This window comes from Oxyura jamaicensis, chromosome 3, assembly GCF_011077185.1.
Source record: "Oxyura jamaicensis isolate SHBP4307 breed ruddy duck chromosome 3, BPBGC_Ojam_1.0, whole genome shotgun sequence".
Lineage (NCBI taxonomy): Eukaryota > Metazoa > Chordata > Aves > Anseriformes > Anatidae > Oxyura > Oxyura jamaicensis.
Window position 1 is genome coordinate 27327738 of NC_048895.1, and position 20413 is coordinate 27348150.

The 20413-nt window shown below is 41.6% G+C and overlaps 1 protein-coding gene across 9 annotated transcripts in view; it reads left to right on the top strand.

Annotated features, from left to right (window-relative positions):
• DAAM2 (dishevelled associated activator of morphogenesis 2) overlaps window positions 1-20413 on the top strand; it is a 199286-nt gene that overhangs the window by 13422 nt on the left and 165451 nt on the right. For 6 of the 9 annotated variants that reach the window (XM_035323270.1, XM_035323267.1, XM_035323265.1 and 3 more), the window contains one exon: window positions 3756-3887. The gene's annotated coding sequence lies outside the window, so the exon portion shown is untranslated. Of the gene's footprint in view, window positions 1-3755; window positions 3888-11063; window positions 11300-20413 lie in introns of those variants that run through there. The other 3 variants (XM_035323268.1, XM_035323273.1, XM_035323266.1) reach the window with 2 other exon arrangements.

The window sequence follows — 20413 nt, forward strand, 5'->3', positions numbered from 1 at the left end:
AGTACTCAAGGGGGTAGATATTTGCATCAAGTGAAGAAATTTGGCATTAGGCTGCTCTTTCTCTGCTCCATCTCCACCAGCTGTTTTGAGAAAATCACTTAGGACTGCATATGGATAATGTGCCGGGCAATGCTTCTTAAGCCCCAGGGGTATACTGCCCCAGTGTCAGCTGAGGCAGGAGCTTTCTTTGCGATGAATGAGGACTACACAGAAGCGTGCCTGTTACTTGTTCTTCTCGGATGTTACATCCTAGTCCTGTTACATGTTGTGTTAGGAAGATGGGAGCTTGGTGCCAGGGTTTTTCCACTTTCTCAGTTACTTGGGGTTAGGCCTGCAGCTTGCTCTTTTGAAGGGATGTAGAATTAATGGGAATGCTCTTTAATGCCTTTTCTCCAGCTTTGAGCACTCATTTATTAGGCTTAACTTGAAGGGCAGGATAGGTAGAAGGCTGTATAAGGTATTAGGCATGTGTTGTGGAACTGGGAGTTTTGTTGCATTGGCTCTCTAAGCAGAAAATAAATAAATAATTTACACATAAATGATAAAATATAAAGTATCTAGGTCTACAATACATCTGTTTTCCAGAAGCCACACCAATAGTGACAGCTGAAAGAGGGAAGCTTTCTGGAATGTACTTGTATTCCTGCAACAGCACTGGGGAGCAGATTGGGAACCTGAAGACAAATTCTTCACTGCAACAAGGGGAAGGGAATATTGACCTGTTATGCCAACACTGGAGCAGAAGAAAAGCTAGAGGACTAGCTTGTTGATTTGGATGTGGCAACAACAACAACAAAAAGATTATGTATTCCTCCAACTGCTCTGATGCATGGAAAAATGTTTAAGTTAGTGAAGACTAGTCAAAGAGGCTGCACTTTACTGCCTAGTTTTCTCTTGCAGTGACACATCCAGAGTCACATTTTCTCAAGTTCACTACACAATTCAACAGGGGATGAACAAATACCAACACACTTTCCAAGGCAAACTCTTCCTGCCTAGTTGAAAAATTACCCCATATCCCCATATAATTTTTTCAGCAGCATCGGGGAGTCAGGGGGAGAAGTGGATAGGGAATCTTGGCATCAGGTTCTGTCTCCATTGTATTAAATCTAGCCTCCTCCTACAGAGTTGTGGTCTCAAATGAGATGTCTTATTATGGATTGAGTGGCTTAAGAAAAAATAAAATTGTTGTATTTTTCTAGCCATCCAGATTAATTAATAGAAATGCCAGTGGCTGTACCACTGGCTGAAAATCTAAACAGAGTATTTTGACTCTCTTTGTTGAGATGAGGAATGGGTTTTATAGAGCTGTGAGACAAAGAAAGAGTGAGTGAATGAACACAGCTGTAAGATGCTATAAAGTTTTTATTTCTGTGTGTTTAGGATGACCACATTATTCATAAGTGGTTGAGCCACGAGTGAGTTGCTCAATTTATCTCAGTAAAAAAGCTGTGTGCTTACTTGGTATCATCAAAGGTTTTAATTTCTGCCACTTTACTTTGTTGAGTCATGTATTTATTCATGTTTCCCTTGCTCACTTCATTTAGGCGACAACAGGTATTGTAGAAACACTGTCACAAGTCAGGATAGGATTTAGTTATCTGGCCGCATGTTGACATGGCTAAAATGTGCACAGAAGACTTTTGAAAAATGTGTGAAGATCATGTGGTTGGGTAGTGAGATGCTGTGGCACTGACATGCAAAGGTACAAATGCAGAAACAAACAGCCAGTGCGCATGATCCACAGCAATGTTGTAGAAATAAGCAGGTCTGCTTGATAAATAAGCTTCTAATTATTACTTGTGGCAAAACAAATGTGGTCAGCTGTTCAAATTCAGTTTCAGTGGATCAGAATGAAAAATTGTTACAACTGCAGGTGCTACAGGGTAAGCTACCCTATTTTCAGATTCAGGGATGAGAAGGTATAATGCCATGTGAATTATGTGGCTAAGGGTAGCTCCTTAAGTAATATCAGGATAGACTGACTCATAAAGTGCTAATACAAGGAATGAGTGGAGATAACCTTCAGCAGAGAGACCTGGACATACCAGAGAGAGTCCAACAATGGGCTGTGAAGATGATTAAGAGGCTGGAGCATCTGACATGAGGAGAAGCTGGGAGACATGAGGCTGTTTATCCTGGAGAAGAAAAGGCTTAAGGAGGTCTTATCCATGTATATAAATAGCTGACAGGGAGGAGTAAAGAAGATGTAATGAGGTGCTTCTCAGTGGTGCCCGGAGACAGGGCAGGAGTTAATGGGCACTAATTGAAATACAGGAAATTCCATTCAAACACGAAAAACAAAACAATACAGATAAAAACGATGCTCTTACTGTGAGGGTGATCGAATACTGGAACAAGCTGCCCAGAGAGGTTGTGGAGGCACCATGCATGGAGATACTCAAAACCTGATGGGATGGTGCCCTAAGCAACCTGCTTTTGTTGCCCCTCCTTTGAGCAGGGGCTTTGGAGTAGACGATTGCCAGAGGTCTCTTCTAACCTCAGCTGTCCTGTGAGTCTGTGATGTCTTAATTGTTTTTTTCTTATGACTGAGTCAAAACAACTCAACTGTGATCATAGGTGGCACTTATTAGCAGGACCAAGTATTATTTGGGATGTGCTGTCCTATGTCCTCTTAAAATAAGTTATTTCAAGGCAAAAATGAGGAACTGCGGTGAAAGGGTTCTGGAGGGCGTGTAGAATTGCTTCCTGTACTATGTATAATCGGAGGTTGAGTAGAGGACTTCACCCTGTCGAGTTTCTAATGTGTTATCTTTCATCAGTATCAAGTTCTCAAAGAAAATAAATAAACAAATCCTGAGTTTGCCCCATGTTGATGAATCTGTGTTAAAACTGATGTTGTTACTTCAGTGGAAAACAGAGTTAGGGAATTGAAAACAAGGCCCTGTGTTTGTTATCCCCCGAAGACTACAGTTTCTATGCATAATCTTAATGCACCCATGGAAGAACTGATGATTTTAATGATGTTTCTCTTAAAACAGCTTAGTTAAATGCCATGGGAAGCAAACAAAGAGAAGGTCACTTTAATGGCATTTCCTAAAATGACAGTACAGCAGCAATTGTGGAATGTCTTCGAGTACAATCATTTGGCTTTAATAATACAAAAAATAATAATAATAATAATTACCTGACTGATAAAAGTAAATAATTCATAACAGATCTTCTCTTAAATGTTGGAAGTCATTTCTCTAGAGCAGCTGATACAAAGAAATCAGAGCCAATAGCTCTCTATCAGCTGAAAACCATCTTTGTATATGTTAATCAAACTGCAAGGACAATTTTTTTTTTTTTCTAACAATGATCACTTATGATCATTTCCCCATGCTCAAAGGTAAGGGTTGAGTAACTGGTTGACAGTTTTGCTACAATGCAGATGCAATCGATGTAGAACATAGAAAGGTACCTGTGAGGTAGTCATACTAGCTTTGATTCTACAGTGTACTCCGTGCGCTGTTGAGTACTTCAGCAAAGAAGCATTTAAAGTGCTTTCTTGACTTTACATGCACAAATAGTACCCACTGCCTGCATCTTCTTATGTCAAGCATGTACATAGCAGTCATTCTGGTTTCAAAGTAATTCCACCAAAACACTGGAAGATCAACCCTGTCAGCAGAGGCCGTACTGGAACTTCTGTACACGTTTCTTCTATAATTTCTTTTGAAAGTCACTGAAACATTGTAGATGGCTTTTATATTGATAGAAAGCTAACAGACTATTTGCACTTGTTTCTCCAGAAGACCATCTCTACTGTCACAGCAGCTGTACTAAGTCATCCAAAGGTGAACTTCTACATGACGAGGCCTTGAACTGAACACAGAACTATACAGAGAGAGAAGAACAAATCAGAAACTACACAGATCATTCAGGTTAGTTCTGATTTACAGGATGGGCATGGGAGTGGAAATCCTAAAAATACTGGGAATGAGATTTTAGCTATCACTCTTTGTTCTGTTAAGCTTTCATGATGTTACCTACATTCAGCAGGCAAGAGAAATCTTCCACCGATTGCAAGGTGGTTTTGAACACAGAGCAAGGTTACAGTAAACACTTACTGTCCCTAATTATATACAAGCCAGGTGTGTTTAGAAGCAATATAATTCCTAATGTCATCGAAATTGGAAGTTCCCACCCCTTCTGTTCTCTTTACCATGTCATCATTTAAATAAAATAGAACAGAACTTGGATCCAGGCTATGCTACAAGTGTTAGTTGTGCTGTCATTCAGTTTGAGGGACAGCATAATAACTTTGTTTTGATTAGAATTACAGTCTAAACTGGAAGTGTTTCTTGTAAGTTAGTAAATAAGCATATTGGAAATGGTAATTCAGTAATGTTCTTGTTTTTAAGTTCTAATTTTCCTCTTTCCTTCCTTTTTCACTCCTCTATTCTTCTAGAGTTGCCACCAATTAGAAGAAAACTTAGTGTCAGCATCTTCCTCCTGAGCGCAATTTAGAATCCTTCAGGGCTTCAGTCTATTAAGAAGAGCTTGTGTATTCAATTTGTGCACGAAGTCTGATTACACCTAACACCTCATCATTTTCAGCATCCTTTCTGTTTCTTTCAAAGTGCTTGCAGCAATCACAGAGAAAAAAATAGTGTGAAACCTCTCTTTCACATATTTCCACTGTACAGGATCTGAAATACTGTGAAGTTGTGTGGCCTAGTTCTCAACTGCCACACAATCTGCAGCAGTATTTACACAAGTTCAGTGAAAGTGTGAAGTGCTGTTGAGTTAAGATAGTGCATGCTTCAGTAGATGTAAATGAGTATACCAAGTAGTAGAAGTAGTAGGGCAGTGGTGAATCAGTTGTCAGGGCTCAAGCTCAACCATACTTCTGCTGAATTGAGCAGTAAGTCTCCTGCAGTTGTCTCCAGAAGCATAATCCTCCCTTTCTGTTGGTATCCTAAATGGGGAGAACCCAGATGTCAGAACTTCACAAACAGCTGATACTGAAAAAAAAGTTAAACTTCAGATTCTGTTGCCTAAAACGAAGTATGATCATATGATGTTTTGCTCCCAGCTTTATTTTTCTAGTTGTATATGAATATGTATTGAAGAGGAACGTGTGTATGCCACGCAATTTTAAGATGTTAGCATTTTAGATCTTTGAAGTCTTGTGGAAAACTAGTTAATTCTTGATTAGCTGCATCCTAGTTTCTAGTTTCTTTTCTGGCATGTGCCATGGTTCAGGAACAGAGTGCTTTTAGGAGCCCAGTATATGTTTATGTACCTCTTACAAAGAATTAGGGCCAGTACTTAGTTAAATATATGCTGCTTTCTTGGCATATACCAAATCTTCTGGCTCAAGCTGCCACTGATGGAATTAAACCTTGCAAAACCAGGGTGTGCCCCTCTTCATATCCCAGTCAACTGCTTCACAGAGAGAGCAATGTATTTTTTTGTCTCCAGAGCAACTCAGTCTTGCTGGTAATCACACACATACCATTCGGCACCCCATTAGAGCATGGGTGCTCTGCATTCCCAGTGAGCTTCACTGCCCTGCCAAGTCCAACAAAGATGGCTTACACCTTTCTCCTCCACAGCCCTCACCCATTACAGTCAAGGAGGTTTCCAAGAGAGCAACTCAGCATCCTTTGCAGAAAAGCGAGGAGCCACATTTCCGTAGGAACTTTGTTCCATTTCCAGGACTCCTAAGCATACAGGAATTCCTGTAAAGAAAGCCAAGTATTCTCCAGGAAAGTGTGTGTCACAAATTAGGGCAGCTTCTATGTGATGGAAGTTATGTCCAGGAAAATCAGGGTGGGTTAGCAGTGGTGCAACAGAGGAAAAAGAAAAAACAGCCAAAGCCTCAAAAACCAGAATAAAGAGCTTGGCCATGGAGTACTGAGACTAAATGTCATTTGTAATTAATTGCTGTAATAAGGTCAGCTGGCTTCCTAATTGATTTCAGCTTCTTACTAAGGGATCAGTGCTGCAAATTAGTTTGCATGTAAACTTCAGAGGATATGAATAATCTAAGTTTAGCAAGCCACACTGACCATAACTAATAATCCCTCCTGCTCTTCTGCAAAGAATACACAATAAGCAAATGTTGTTCCCTGCCTGGCATCACAGGTGGAGCCAGGACTTGTTCCTCCAATTGCTTACTTCCTCTGAGATGCTACAAAACTCTTAGAAGCATGAAGAACTGGCAACCTTGAAGTCCCTTTTGAAGGGAGTGGGTTTTCTAGGCAGAATAGGAGCAGTGTGATAGCTCCATCACCAGTAGTGTAAAGAAAAGGATATTTAGCTGGAGCTCCCTGTCTGGAGCTCCCTGTCTGCTTGGCTGTTTCAAGAGCCACGAGTCATTTACAAAATCCAAGACTATTCTAAGCTGGCATCACTCTTAATATACATTGATCAGTTTTAGACTGCAAAGACAGAAGGCCAATTTAAAGACAGCCATCACTTCTTCACTCTGGTCTTGTGCTAGCCAGAAGTCAACCAAAGATAGAGATCTGGCCGAGATCCTGTCACAAATTAAAAAGTGGAAACATCCTTTGCCTTTCTTTGCCTTTCCCAACTTTTGACACTTCACTGATTTTTATTTTTTTTTAGTATCATGTACATTTCCAGCTTCCTGTTCCTTCGTATAGACTTTGCTTTGATTTTTTTGAATGTCACAGAGGTCTGTGTATTCACAGATAGAGAATGCTTCTGTTTCTGACTGTTTTAATGTCTATTCTTGTTTGGGACAAGACATGTTGATCTCGATCATTGCTAATTTGGTGATGGTCAATACGATATCAGACATTCTGTAAACACTTGCAAAACTTAAAGCCAGCTCTTGAGTCCCTCCCTGCCATGCAGCTAAACAAATCCATGGACATAAATAAAAGGAAATAAATGAATATGCACACAAATGAAAGGAAATAAAATGAATACAAGGAAAAAATAGTTTTCCCCAGTGTCAGGAATACAATGCATCAGATGCAAGCTAACTTAAATAGCAATAGGCTCTGTCAGTTTCACATCTACATACATGCACATATGTAAATGTACACATACAAATGTATGTACACATTGTGGTTAATCAGGTGGAATACAGTCTCATGCCTTTAATATTTTTCATTTTCAATTACTAATGACTATTTTTTTTTTTTCAGATGAGCATTGTCCCAGTCTCTACTTTTTTAAAGTTCAAAGTATGTTCTCAAACTTCTGGAATAGCACAGTAATGTGGGTTAGGGTTTAAAAGCTCTAATCTGAAATACATATACCCCAGAATTGTGTATGTATACCTCCCATCCCCAGTCATCAGGAAGTCAGTGGATGTGGAATCCAACCCTCAGATGTGATGGTCTGATTTGAACCCAAAGATAAAAACAGTTTTAGAAGAATTATATTATCTAAAATAATGTATATGCATGTCTATTGTACTGACTGTACAAGCCTCGTTTCAGCCCCTCAGAGATAGGGCACAATTTCCTGTGGTTCTGTGATAAGGGTAGTGGTGTCCCGTCACCCATGCTACATCCTATGTCACTACATGCTACTAATAAAAATAAATAATAAAAGCTAATAATAATAAATCTACCCTGCATGGCATACTCGAGATGTGCAAAACACTGTGTGGTGTTTCAGAGGCTGGGTGTCATGCAGAAACAACTTCTGTAGGGAGGGTGTGAAAACCTTACTAATTCTGCAGCCTGTGGTGACTGAGCAGAAGCCTTTGACCCTGTATCTGCACTGGGTGGTGGTGTCAGGCATGGAAGGCAGCCGAGCTCACAGAGCCACGGTGTTTAATCTCATTGTCAGATGGAACAGGCAGCCTGGCACTGGGTCTGTGCTCACAATGGGCACTGTTGTTGTTAGATTAATATACCCGTGCCCTTTTGTGTTACAATGCAGCAGACAAACAATTTAGATCTCCAGAGGTGGAGCGACATCTTACAGAAGCTTTTGCTTCTGCATTCTACAAAGAATCTATTTTTGAGCAGCACATCATCTATTTTGTTTTGGATGTCCCTTTACCCTTGTCTTTTTATTCCTTTCAGGGCCCCAAAGGGCTCTGCTTAAATCTATATAAACGATAGACACATTTGCTTCTTCCAGTTCAGAGCAATTAGATGTGACTTCTTGAGGGCTGAATATCTGCAGTTTGGGACTGATATCTTTCACACAAGGGAGCAATTAAAAAAAAAATGCATGAGAAAGTATGAAACTGCGGGAGGTCTTTGGTTTGGTGTTGTCAGTAGGGCCAGGACTTCATGGGCTTCATCCATAGTCTGTCACTCTGCATAGGTAATACTGTAGCTTTTGTTTTTCACCTTGGTGGTCAGAGCCTAAAAATTCTTTCAGAAGCAGGCAGGTGATTTCTTTGATGGTTTTATTCCTAAATTGTAGAGGAACTGCCTGTGTAAGTACATTTATGCAGTCCTGGGACGTAGAACCTATGTCATATGCTGCTCAGAAAGAGCAACGACAATTTTCTTGCCGGGTAGCTTATGAATTTGTCCCCTATAAGCTGAACGTGCCAAAACTGTTCCTATCGAAGGTCACCTCTTGTGCAAGGGGATTACTCTGCAGAATCAAATGTTTTTGCAAACTGCGACACTTTTCAGCTTTCACTGAGGTATCTGCAGTTCAGTCTGTACTAATAAAAAAGCTGGCTCCTCCAGCAGCCTTCATCCCGGACTGTTACTAATACAAGTACTGAATTACATAACGCCCCAGTTTAATGCACTTTTCTGTTCTGGGGAAGCGGTCACAGAAAGGATCAATGATTTATCTAGTTGAATGTACTTCTGACTGAATATTGAAGCGTGCAGCAGGATCTGAATGCTGTGTCCTTTATTTTATTTAATATACCACACGTTTCTCCTGCAGCCAGTAATAGAAACCAGGAGTTGTGCTGTAACCATTAGACAATGCTCTGTCAATGGAACATCCAGATGCTGCGGTGAGAGAGGGGGGACGGCTTTCACATGGGTTTATAAGGACTCTAAGGAACAACATATGTAAGGAACAGCAGATATTCTTAATTTATCTTAATATTTATAGTGGTTCGATCATTCTAGTCCAATGGCACACGCCTGTTTCCTGCTGGGCGCTTTCTGGTGTTTTGCACGTTCCTGTTTCGTGTGTGCGGAGTGATGGAGCACCGCTTTCGCTCCCCCTAAGGCCCAGTTTCTCTCCATCATGTTTTTTTTTGCCGTTCAGATCCCCATCTGCTGCAGCAGATTACTCTGCCTCCTTGCAGGCAGACTGCCTAGCTGTTTTGAACATATCGGCCTAACCTTAGCTGAAGTATCAACTAGAGCATGAGCTCTGCCTTAAAGATGTGTGTTTTGTTAACTTTTAACTAATGATCAAGACAAAGGCCGTTTGTCTTGGTTTCACTGTATCATAATAAATGGCAGAGTGCTCTAAGTGAGGTTGTGCTGGTAACGTGAGCCCGCCTAGCCTTTGTCCCCTGGCCTGCTGCTGCAGGTTCATTTCCAGCTGGGTACAGCTCTCTGGCTCCAGGTCTTTGGCTGTTTGAAGGGGACAACATGGGGACAGCAAGAGAAGGAACCAGTTCATCAGTTCTGCCTCTCCTCTCAGCCCTTCTTACCTCTTCCAATGAGAAACTGAGGGGATAGGGGGAAAAAGGGGGGACAAAGCCAGATAGCGCTGGCAAGGGAAGGGAAAAGGCCTCTACCTGTCTACAGAAGAATTTACAGCATTTAGAAGGGGCAAGAGGAGTTCAGGGGCAGGACTTGTAGGATTAGATGAAGGAAGCAGTGGGCAGAGCTGTGAGTGCAAACTGAGGATTAATAGACCAATGGAAATGTGAGTGGAAGGGGGCTCTGACAGTCATCAGATCTCATCTGCTGTGCTTCACATGTGATTTGCATGTGTAAGTTATGTAAAACTTTCCTAGGCTTTACGTTGAGAAAGGCAGGAGCATAGCACAGCTCATGCTAGAGGAACGCTGATGGGTCCCTGTGGTTTAATACAAGGTTATTAATGCTGAAGATTATAATTTAGCAGCATGGCTAAGCGGCTACTTTGCTTACAGGGCAGAAGGTATACGTGCCAGTAGTTAGCGGATACCTACTGAGCCTGTTTGTGAGGGACCATTGGCACTGAAAGGGCTGGATTCTCCTTTGTTTAGCACTCACCTCCTTTCACCATAGGGTCAAAGAACAGAAGGGCATCACGTCGGGTTGTTATATCCAGTACGTACCTCTCATGTGCTTTCTGTGCTTGGTGAATGTGAGGGCAGAGGGGGCAGGAGGGGGGTGATTCGGCTTTGTTTGGTTTGGCCTGCTGATCTGAAGGGGGATTTTTCCAGGTAACTTTGCTTTCTCCAGTTGCACCATTACACCCGTACGTATTTGTATGTATATGACTTTGCCTTGCGCTGTGTGTTGATGTGTGTTGTCAGCATGAGAGCTCGGTTAGTGTAATGAAAACAAACGACTTACGCATATGGAGAGCAAACCATATATTTCCACGGGTTACAGAGAGAGGTTTTGCAGATGGTGTTACTGTCTCTGAACTTCAGCGTTCCTGTCTCACGGAGAATGCGGCTTCTCCCACTGCAGACAGCAGCACACACGGGCAGACAAATCCCCCATATTAATCTAGCTGTTAATGTCAGGTGCGGCTGAAAGTGAAGTCAGAAAGCAGAAATGAGGCTGGAAGCAGTGGGTTACACTGCCTTAAAGCTCTCTGAAGAGTGACCGAGGAGGAAAAACTGGGAAAGCAGGGCTTTAATAGTCAAGCTGTACCCTCTCCACTACAGGGGAGGACCAAAGGATTGGAGCTATGGGGACATGGTCAATGGCCAGGGGCGTGCAGGGTGGGATTGAAGGCATCGCACCCCTGAGGGCTGACTTTGTGCTGGGAATGGGAATAGGGATGAGGGAAGGGAAAGGAAGGGAAGGGAAGCAGGCGGGCCACGGCCACACGGCAGCGCCCGAAAGCCTTCTCCGGGAGCTGCGAGGCTGCCGCCCCGGGCGCGCTGCCGGCGTGCGGAGCGGGCCCCTTTAAGAAGGCGCAGCGCGGTAGCAGGGCAGGCCCTGCCTCCTGCCTCCCGCAGCCCTGCAGCGGGGCTGGGGCCGGCTCGGGGCTGGCTCCGGCTCCGGGGAGCAGTTCCTCCCGGGCTGGGTCCGAGCGAGCGCACGCAGCAGCAGCCGCCGCGGCCCCGCTCGCTCCCTCCGTCAGCAGCATCCAGCGGAGAGGAGCTGAGCGCTCCCGCCTGGCTCCGGGACGCGGGATGGACGTGCCTGAGCGCTGAGCTCAGCGGCTGTAAAAAGCGAGCAGGAAAATCCACAGCTGGATGAAATCGGTAAGTCAAACGCAAGTCACATCCTCCTCTCCGGGCTGCAGTTTTCCAGTCTCTTCATTTGTAATGCTTTTTGCAGGCCGCTTTTTTTTTTTTTTTTTTTTTTTTTTTTTTTTTTTTAATCGACTTCTGAGCGGAGCAGCTGGGAAAACATGGAGGCAAAACAAAAGTGTAAAAAAAAATCTTTGAGCATTTGTCACTCTTTGCGCTCCTGGTTGCAGTCCTCTTTTCGCATTGGCACTTTGCTGCAGGAGTGGGGAAGGGGAAACCGGCAAGTGTTTTTTTGCACGGGGGGGAAGAAAGCTGGGAAGAGTCGCAATTGGCTTTTCTCGTGGAGATGATTAAAGAGGGAGATTTGAAAGAAAGGCTTTCACGAAGCTTGAAGGGTCTTGTCATTTACTTTTCCAGAGTAAAAGCAAACGTCGTGTTAAACGCTTCTAAAACGCAGTCAGATGTGTGCGGCAGGGATAAGAATCCTTTTAAACAACGCGTTATCGGGGGAAACCTGGATGCAGAAGGACTGCTGAGCAAACGTTGCATGTGTATGTTTAAATTTAACTAAATGCATGGGCAGCTCTGGAAAAGCAGAGGCATTAAATGCATTTTTCTCGGCGCTGGGCAGAGGGCGCTGTTGCTGCATCTGGCATAACCTTGAAGAAACCAGAGAGCTGGTAAAACTCGTGAAAACTGAAGTAGAGATAAGGTGGTTTAAACAATTAAAACAGAAACTTTTCACGCGTGCAGAGAACTACAGCATGTTACATCCAGTCAGAGCAGTCAGTGGTTTCAATTTTGTTCCCTTAAGAGTTTTTGTTTAGTTTGTTTTTAAAGTGATAATCTGACTTATAAAGAAAAATACAAATTCTGATGATCAGCTCCGGTTCTATTAGCAATTAGAATTTTTATTAGAATTGTTATCTTTTTATTAGAATTGTTATCTTTTCTGGAAGGCGTTGCGGGGTGAGCCTGGTTGAGAAGGGGAGGAAAAGCATAGAGTCTCTTGACAGAAATGTTATTTCAGTAATGATGTAGGTATAATGAAGAACCCTTACTCAATGTTAATCAAGCTGCAGGTGGGAATTAGGCATCTGATACAGAAGCACATCCTTTGTATCCAGCACAAAGGTGTTGCAGAGGTTGGAGACCTAGAAGCTGAACATTAAGACCTTTTAACCTCAGTCACCAAACCCCTTATTGTCAGGTAGCTTGGGGAAAAGAGAAGGCACGTGTTCAGGCTGGCATAAGCTTTCTTCATAGAAATCACGGTCCTGCTGCTGGGACAAGAGGCAGATAATTGTGCTATATTCTCTCCATATATACAGAAGAAGAGTTAGAGAATATAGTAATAGACTATCCATGCTGTTGGGCATGATACTTGCATATGCACAGCTAGGTGAGTACAATGACACCGCTGCTCCATGGACTAGGAATTTGTGTTTCCTTGAGTCAAAGGCTTTAAAGGGAGTTAAGTTATTTATTTTAACCAATGCAGTTCTACTGTGAATAGAGAAGGACCAGAATTGTCAAGTTCCTGTCTCATGCACCATCTATTTGAACTTGATGTTTCTGTTATGTCCTGGGGCTTTGGTTGTGCCTTGAACAACAAGGTGTTTCTGTCTGGCTTTATTCCTGTTACTTACAAATCACTTGCAGCAGAGTGGAAAGATTTGCAGGTTTTGAGTCCTTGATGTGATCTGCTGGACAAAGCAGATTAAAAGAACTGAATGACTGTATGGACTCCAGTCATTCAGGCTTGCAATTATTGCACCTCATTGAGGAGTTCAGACTGCTACTGCATCTGCTGATTCAGTGGAGTACATGACCAAAGTCAACTTTCTTAACTGCAAGAGCCTGTTAAACAGTTCTTGTGAGTCTGTGTATCCTTGAGATATTAGAATTTCATCAGGAAAAAAAAAAAAACAACAACAATTTCTTTACACTTGTTGTTCATTAAACACCCACGTATGAATGGTCCTTTGAGATGATTTACTGGATCAAGGGAAGGATTTCCCTCTTCAGCTCATCTCACTGGTGCCTGCTAGTTCAGAGATGTCTGCCTGCGGCTTCAGTAACTTATTGAAGAATCTTTTATTTTCCCCTTTCCTTCCTGCAAACTACATGATGGGATTACTCAGATGTCCCTTTTGTATTGTGAAGAGCATGGTGCACCCCTTGGCAGGGGAGCAAGTTTACTGAGAATGCATAAAGCTAACAGGCTTCCTGAGGCACATTTGACCCCAACAGATGCTTCTCTTGGTAGGAGGCTAATTTATTCATTGAAAGCATGTCCCCTCCACAGCCATTGATGTTCAGCTAAGCTCTTATCAGTTGCATCTCCCCACTATTCCATTGGTCAACGTGACATGGATGTGCTACTCCAACTGATTTCAGTTCTAAGTACAGTTTTCCTAGTTGCATGTATCTCAAATTAAAATCTGTGTTTTATACACGGAAGAGACAGTTTGATGTGACTGGTCCTGCTTTTACTGTGCTCTTAGGAAATTCACTATAGGATGTATTTTATTTTGCTCCTGAGTGTTTTTCTTTGAGTTACTTTGTACCAGAGAGCCCATGCTGTAAGTCTGTCAGTGGTTGATGCTGGGGTCATGCAGTTAACTCCTCCAGAGTCTTCAAAACATTAGCTTAATATGACGTATGTGTGTGATATTTAAAGTGTGACACCCCCACCACCACCTATATCTATGCCAAATTAAAGAAAGAGATTCCTTGAATAGCTTTTTTTCATCAGAGACTGCTTTTTTTTTTTTTTTTTTTTTTTAACCCTCCAGTAGATTCTTATGATGTTGGCTGTGATTGCTGTGAATTCTGTGCTTGCCATTGGAGTGCTTGTCTACTACTTGCTTACGTTGACACTAACTTTGCTGAGTGAGTCTAGCCAGTAAGACTCATGGTTACTTAACAAATTGCTGACAGTTCAGCTTCTAATATTACTAGTTTGGGTCATTGTTTTGCAGGTTTTTGTGTTCTTGTTCATTCAGCATTGAGCACGTTATCATAGTCTCCTTAATGAAGCTTACTGTAAAATCCTTTTTTCTAAGAATGTTTCTGGTTCTTGTAGTACAGTTACCACAGGTTGTGAAGGTTTCTGATGCTGATTCTTGTAGCTGAGCTGGATCTGGCCTTATTCTCCGTTGCAGGTAGAACTTCCTTTTGCTTTATATAACAGAAGCAAGCTCCCAACTTGAAACCTCAGTTGCATGCCAGAGACTCACTGCGCTGACAGCACAGTAACCTGCCTTGTTCTCTGATAACAGATTTCGCAGATAATTTTTTTAAACTGGATAGTGATAGAGGTTGGTTTCATGTGTGATTTGTTTGCCTGTCTTTACTTTTGTAATCATTTGGAATTGGTGAAGAGAAATAAATAAGATTTAATGGCTCTGAAGGTGGAGATGGAAAGGAATTACTGCAGGAATGTGTTCCCCAGAGAATAACTGCAGTGGAGTAGAGACCTGAGCACAGCTAGTCCCAGCCTTTCCAGGCTCCATCAGGTCAGCAATGCTTATGTGCATGAACGTCCTCTAAGGAATTAATTTCTTTCCATCTTCACATATGTACAGCTGTCATCTTGTGTCTGAAACAGTTGATGACTGAGCTGTTCGTTTGTTTTATCTGTAGCTCCAAAATTCTTTTCCTCTTGACCAGATTCATCAGAATGGTTGGAAAATTTCACTCTGTTCAATCTCAATCCATTATTGAGAGATTATTTCTTAAACGTCAAAAATAATGAACAAGAAGACTTTCAAAAACTTTTAGGCCTTCTACCAGTTTAATTATACTTGCAAAAACATGGCAGTGACATAATATATCATTAAATAATCACATTTAAATACTGCACTGACCTTGCCAGCCAGTAAATCAAAGCAATGGCGAAATCCCTTTTGTTCTCTTTGCTACACCCTGAAAGCCATGAAATAATCTTCTGAGCACTTAACAAAAGTATGCATCAAGCTGATGTCTTCTGGAGCATGAAATGGGGAAAATAAGTGAGAATTTCTAGACTCCTAGGGACCAAAAACGCCCTGCTAAGATCCTCCTTCCTATTGTATAATCAGATAATTTCAAGAGGCCATGGTTTGTAAGGTTCCATATGAGAAGAAAAAAAAACAAAGTGGCAGTTGTAAGTGCTGTTATTTAGTAAATGCTGTGCTTTTCAGTGTCTTCATTGGAAAGTGTTTTATACTCAGGAGCTGTAGCTTACCCTCTTGTAAAATTCTCCTTTTTTGGGGGCATAATCTGATTTACAGAGGAACTGCTGACTTAAAGTAGAGCATTCAGTGAGATCAGTTTATTCTGAAGTCTTCATCCATATCATTTTTAGATTCCTGCTCTCATGTATTGCTCTACTTGAGATCTGTGGCAGGGTGAGCAATGTGGGTGGACAGAAGGATCATCAAATAAGGCACTGTCCGTTGTTCCAAGAGGTGTACAATGCAATACTGAGGTGCAGCAGGGAGGCTAAGGGCACTCTTTGCAACTGCCCTTCCCATTGCTTCTCGTCTGTGCTGGAGCCATTGTTTTAACCGGGCGTTCTGCGGTTTAGCCAATGTGATGCATTACCCAGATCGTGTGTCCAGTTCTGCAGCCTCGTTATAGATGTATCAGGACCTGTAATGTTACCTACATCTGTCTATTAACTGGTATGATCATATAGCTGCGTTTATTTTGAAATCCACAGAAAGTACATGGAGAAACACTGTAATTGCATTTTTCCAAGGGAATCTTTTCCAGCAGCTGATGAAACCTAAGCTCATGCCAGATGAAAAGCTCTTGTGTTATCATTTTCAGTTAATTAAAACAATAAACCCCAAATCCCTTACAGCAGCAGTTTTATAAATACTGTGCGGATGTGTGCATGTATGTGCATGCATACACGAGTGCTTCACCCTTGCATTGACAGCTTGTGCCTCTGACGGCAGTCTGTGCATTATCATATACCTTCAGGTACAGGACTTAGTCAAACAGGAGAGGTTTACAGGGTCCCTCTCCTTCTTCTCTCTCCAAAACAGACCCAGATAAAATCAAAGCTTCAAAATAGTTTGCATCAAAATAGTGATTGTTTATTTATTTATGAAGAAAACATTCTAAAGGCTTAATTTTCTCCACTGGTAGGCAAACAATCTTTTTTTCCTGACAATTAGAGCAGTGACTAGATGAAATGTGCCCAATTTGTGTGTGCTAGAAGGCAGGAAGCTGGGTTTACTTGAACAGAAAGGTGCACCGGGAGCTGTGGCATCTACTACCTCTTGGAATCCACGTTGATCTGGTAAGCACAGATCCCAGTAAGCTGAAAGATTATTTCAAAAAGTCTTGACAGCTTCACTGGCGAGTTGGACTTTTATTGCTTTCATTTTAAGAAGGCAAAAGTAATTTGGTTCTGGTGAAAGGTGCTAAAGTGACAGTCCTGGAAGATCACAGTGCCTTTGTTCAGCCACAGAACAAGTGATGCCCACGGCTCAGTCAGCATCCCCAGTGCTGCTCTCTAGCTGTGTGTTTTGGTCCAGTCGGAGAGGATCAAGCCTGAAGCTCAGCATCTTTCTTTTCAACTTCATTTTCTCTGACGTGTGTTGCCCAATTGCCAGCGAGGGGCTGCCTACTCAGTTTTGGGACGGCTTCCTATGCCAACAAAGGTCCTTGTGATCTTTTTATTTCAAGTGACAAATAATACCATGGCGAAGTCACCGAGTTATCAGGAAAGCCTTGATTGATTCGTTTCACAAGAGCAGCCATTAAACAGTAATGATTTTTGCTTGTTATCCACAATAGATTCAGGCTAGTGACCGGGTGGAAGGACATACTGTATTCCATTTCCAGCGCTCTGAATCACTCAGTCACCTGATGTGGTTTTTCAGTTCTCCACTTGCCTTACACAAATTCTGTGCTTTTAGGCTCTGCATTCTTTGCCTGATCCAGAAGCCCTTGGGAAAGTTGCATTTAGGGCTTTTGCATTTAGCTCACGTATAAGTCAGAAAATGCAAACTGTAATCACTTTCTTGTGGACTTGAAGGTGGAATAGAGGCAGTATGTGTGACTGTGGCACAGAGGCTGTGGTAGTACCTAGAAGGATGTGTAATAATTGTAGCACAGACTAAACTTTGGCAGGATGTTGTACTAAAAAAAGATACTATTTGAAAATGTTTCACAAACATTGTATTTTCATGTGTATATATATGTCTCATTCCCTTTTTTCTCCTGACCTTTAGACAGTAATTACCCTTTAATCATATCCTCTAGAGGAAAAAAAAAAACAACTGTTGATAGAGCACTTGCTCCTAAAAGCCTATTTTTCTTTACTGGAAGCTGTTTTTCACTCTTTGTGCTGGTTATTTTTTAATTACACTTAATTCAGGTTACAGAGTGAAACTTGGCCAGGTACTTCCAACTTCCTGTTTCGTGCTCATTTTGCTAACTGGTCTTTCATTGCCTAATACTGTGCAGTGTTTGGGTTGGAAGCTCTTCAAAGATTTACTCATTTTGAACATTTTTCCTCTTAAGAAAATACCCTCAAATAAATAAGCTCTATTCAATAGTATGCTTTTGCTGTCCATTCAGTGTCATGCTTAAGGTGGCTTGTGTATTCCTCACAGGTGAAATTAAAATGGAAAAATGAAAATGTACTCCAGGCAGGTTCTTTTTGTCTGTCTCGTTTATCTTTTTAAGACACCTTAATTAAATGGAAAGAAGGCAACTGCTGCAGAGTTTTGACTTCAAGCACAGCAATAGGTATAGAGAGAACACTAAGTGTGACTCTCAGGATTTGGAGGCTTATGCTTCTGCTTGCCACTTTGACCTTCTTCATGACCCAAGGCCCAGACAGTCCAAATAGCTCAGAGTTACGAGTGACATTTTCAGGTTGTCATCCTGAGAAGGCAACCAAATGACATGACTTGTCACACATCTGTGCAAAAGTCTATGAAAATGTATGAAAAGCTACCTCTACCTCAGCAATATTTGAACTCTCTTGGCAGTCTCACCTCTTGTCTATACTCAGTGGGTTAACAGGAGTCCTTCTGTACTATGGAAAGATCTCACAGCAACCTGTACAGATCAGATCTTTGTTAAGAGAAACAAATATTTATGGCCTTTTATGTTGTAACCTTAATTCTCTGGGAACCAGAGCAAAGATCGCTAGGTTTAAGTTCCAGTACAGGGTGCTTGCAACATAGCTGTTTTTCCAATCCAGCCTTGAAGTTACTGGTTTTGCTGAAGACTTAATTTGCAAACCATTCTGATTCTAAAAATATACAAGACCAACAACAGACCAGTGCATCATTCTCAGCACTCGGATTTGTTGCAGGACAGCAGTCAGGGGGAACTACTGAGTTACCAAGTAGCTCTAGTGATGCTGCTTTTGGGGACTGCTTCCTATGGATAACAGTTGAAACACCACTGGAATAAACCAGCAATGCCAGAAGAACTTTCTGCATTGAAAATAATAATAATAATAATAATAATGTTCTTTTCTGTTTCCTCAAACGGGAGAGGTCAGATCTGGTAAACAGGTTTGCTACGTGTGGACAGGGCTAAATAACTACTGCTGTAAGACAATGTGTGTTAAACTAGGTATACAAGAATATATATTGGGATGAATAATGCTGTATGGATGTATGTCAGTTTGAGACTGATCACTGCATTGTGGCCGTACAGTTTGAAGGGCCTTAGGTGGATTTGATTCCACACATGGCTGTGTGTGTGGAAGGGATATACATGAAGTTATCATGCTACTTGGTTTATTGAGCCCCTTATCCCAGTGTCTGAAACTGTGATTTGTTATGCTGCGATATGATCCAAAATAGAACCACAACTCACTGTAGCGGGTTCTTTCAATCCCCTGGGAATGTTTGTCTGGCTTAAATGCATGAAACTGAAATGTGTAATACAGAGCTGCAGCTTATAGATCAACACTGACTCCATTTGTGGGAATGAATGAATACCTCATGTTTGATGTGCTACGGGAGAGTTCACAGATGACTTCTTATGTTACAGTACTGTATTTTTCATGCTTTCTCAGCTTTGTGTACTTTGCTTTTTCTTCTGTGTGCAGAATAGGCTGGTATTATCCTGGGTTTTTCAATATAGAAATAGAATGTGAAAAGGTTTCTCCCTGCTGACTTTCTTTAATGGTTTCAGAGACTTCTTTCCAGTAAGATTTCAGGCAAGTCTGGAAGAAGACAGATGATCATTTCTGTACCCTTCTGTGCATTTCACAACTGTAAGACTTTTTTTTTGTTTAACTCAGATTCTTACTTTATCAGTTGCTGTTTTAAGGTTCTCACTTATCTACCCCTTTATACCGTTCCTTTGACAGCTGTAATCCCTGGATACAGGTCTGTGAAGATGACTTCTCACAGTCTAGTCAAATGTTTGCATGATAGGTGGGAGGTTTGGCTTCCATGCTGTTCTTTGCAGGTGGTCATGGATATTACAGAACTTCAGTCCTGATTCAATCTTCCCTTATGATCCAAATTTTTACATGAAAATACTGAAGTCTCTAGAGGTGAATAAATTCTGCTCAAAAAACAAAGCAAAACAAACAAGAACATAAATATGCTTAATAAAGAAAACAGACTTACCCTTGTACTAACTGCTATGTTAATATTGTGGTTCTATTGCACCTCATCTCTGGATTTTATTATTATTTTTTCCTGACTTGGCTCAGCTGAGGATGAGATATACAAGACTGAAAGAGACCTGAGTCATGGAATACAGATTTCTGTAATTGCAGAAAATTAAGTTGCAGGATTCCCTTTGTAAATTATCAGTCTCTGTCTCAAAACAAAATGGCTTTTGCTCCTGTTGTTTCCTACTGGGAAACCATTCAAGAACCTCACTCCTCTGTTGTTTAGAAATCTGCTTCTAATTTCCAAACTAAATTTGTTCATGGCCAGTTCATGCCCATTTGGTTTTGTGCCAATGTTGGTCTCTAACTTGAATAGCTCTTCCCTTTTCTAACAATCCTCCTGTGATCTGAGAGCATTCTTGACTTTCTCCCTTTCTCTGTTTTTTCCCGAAAAAGGGTACATAATTAGTATTGTGCTTCTTATTGCAATGTTCATTATTATCACTGTCATTGTGCCTTGGTTTGACAAATTCTAC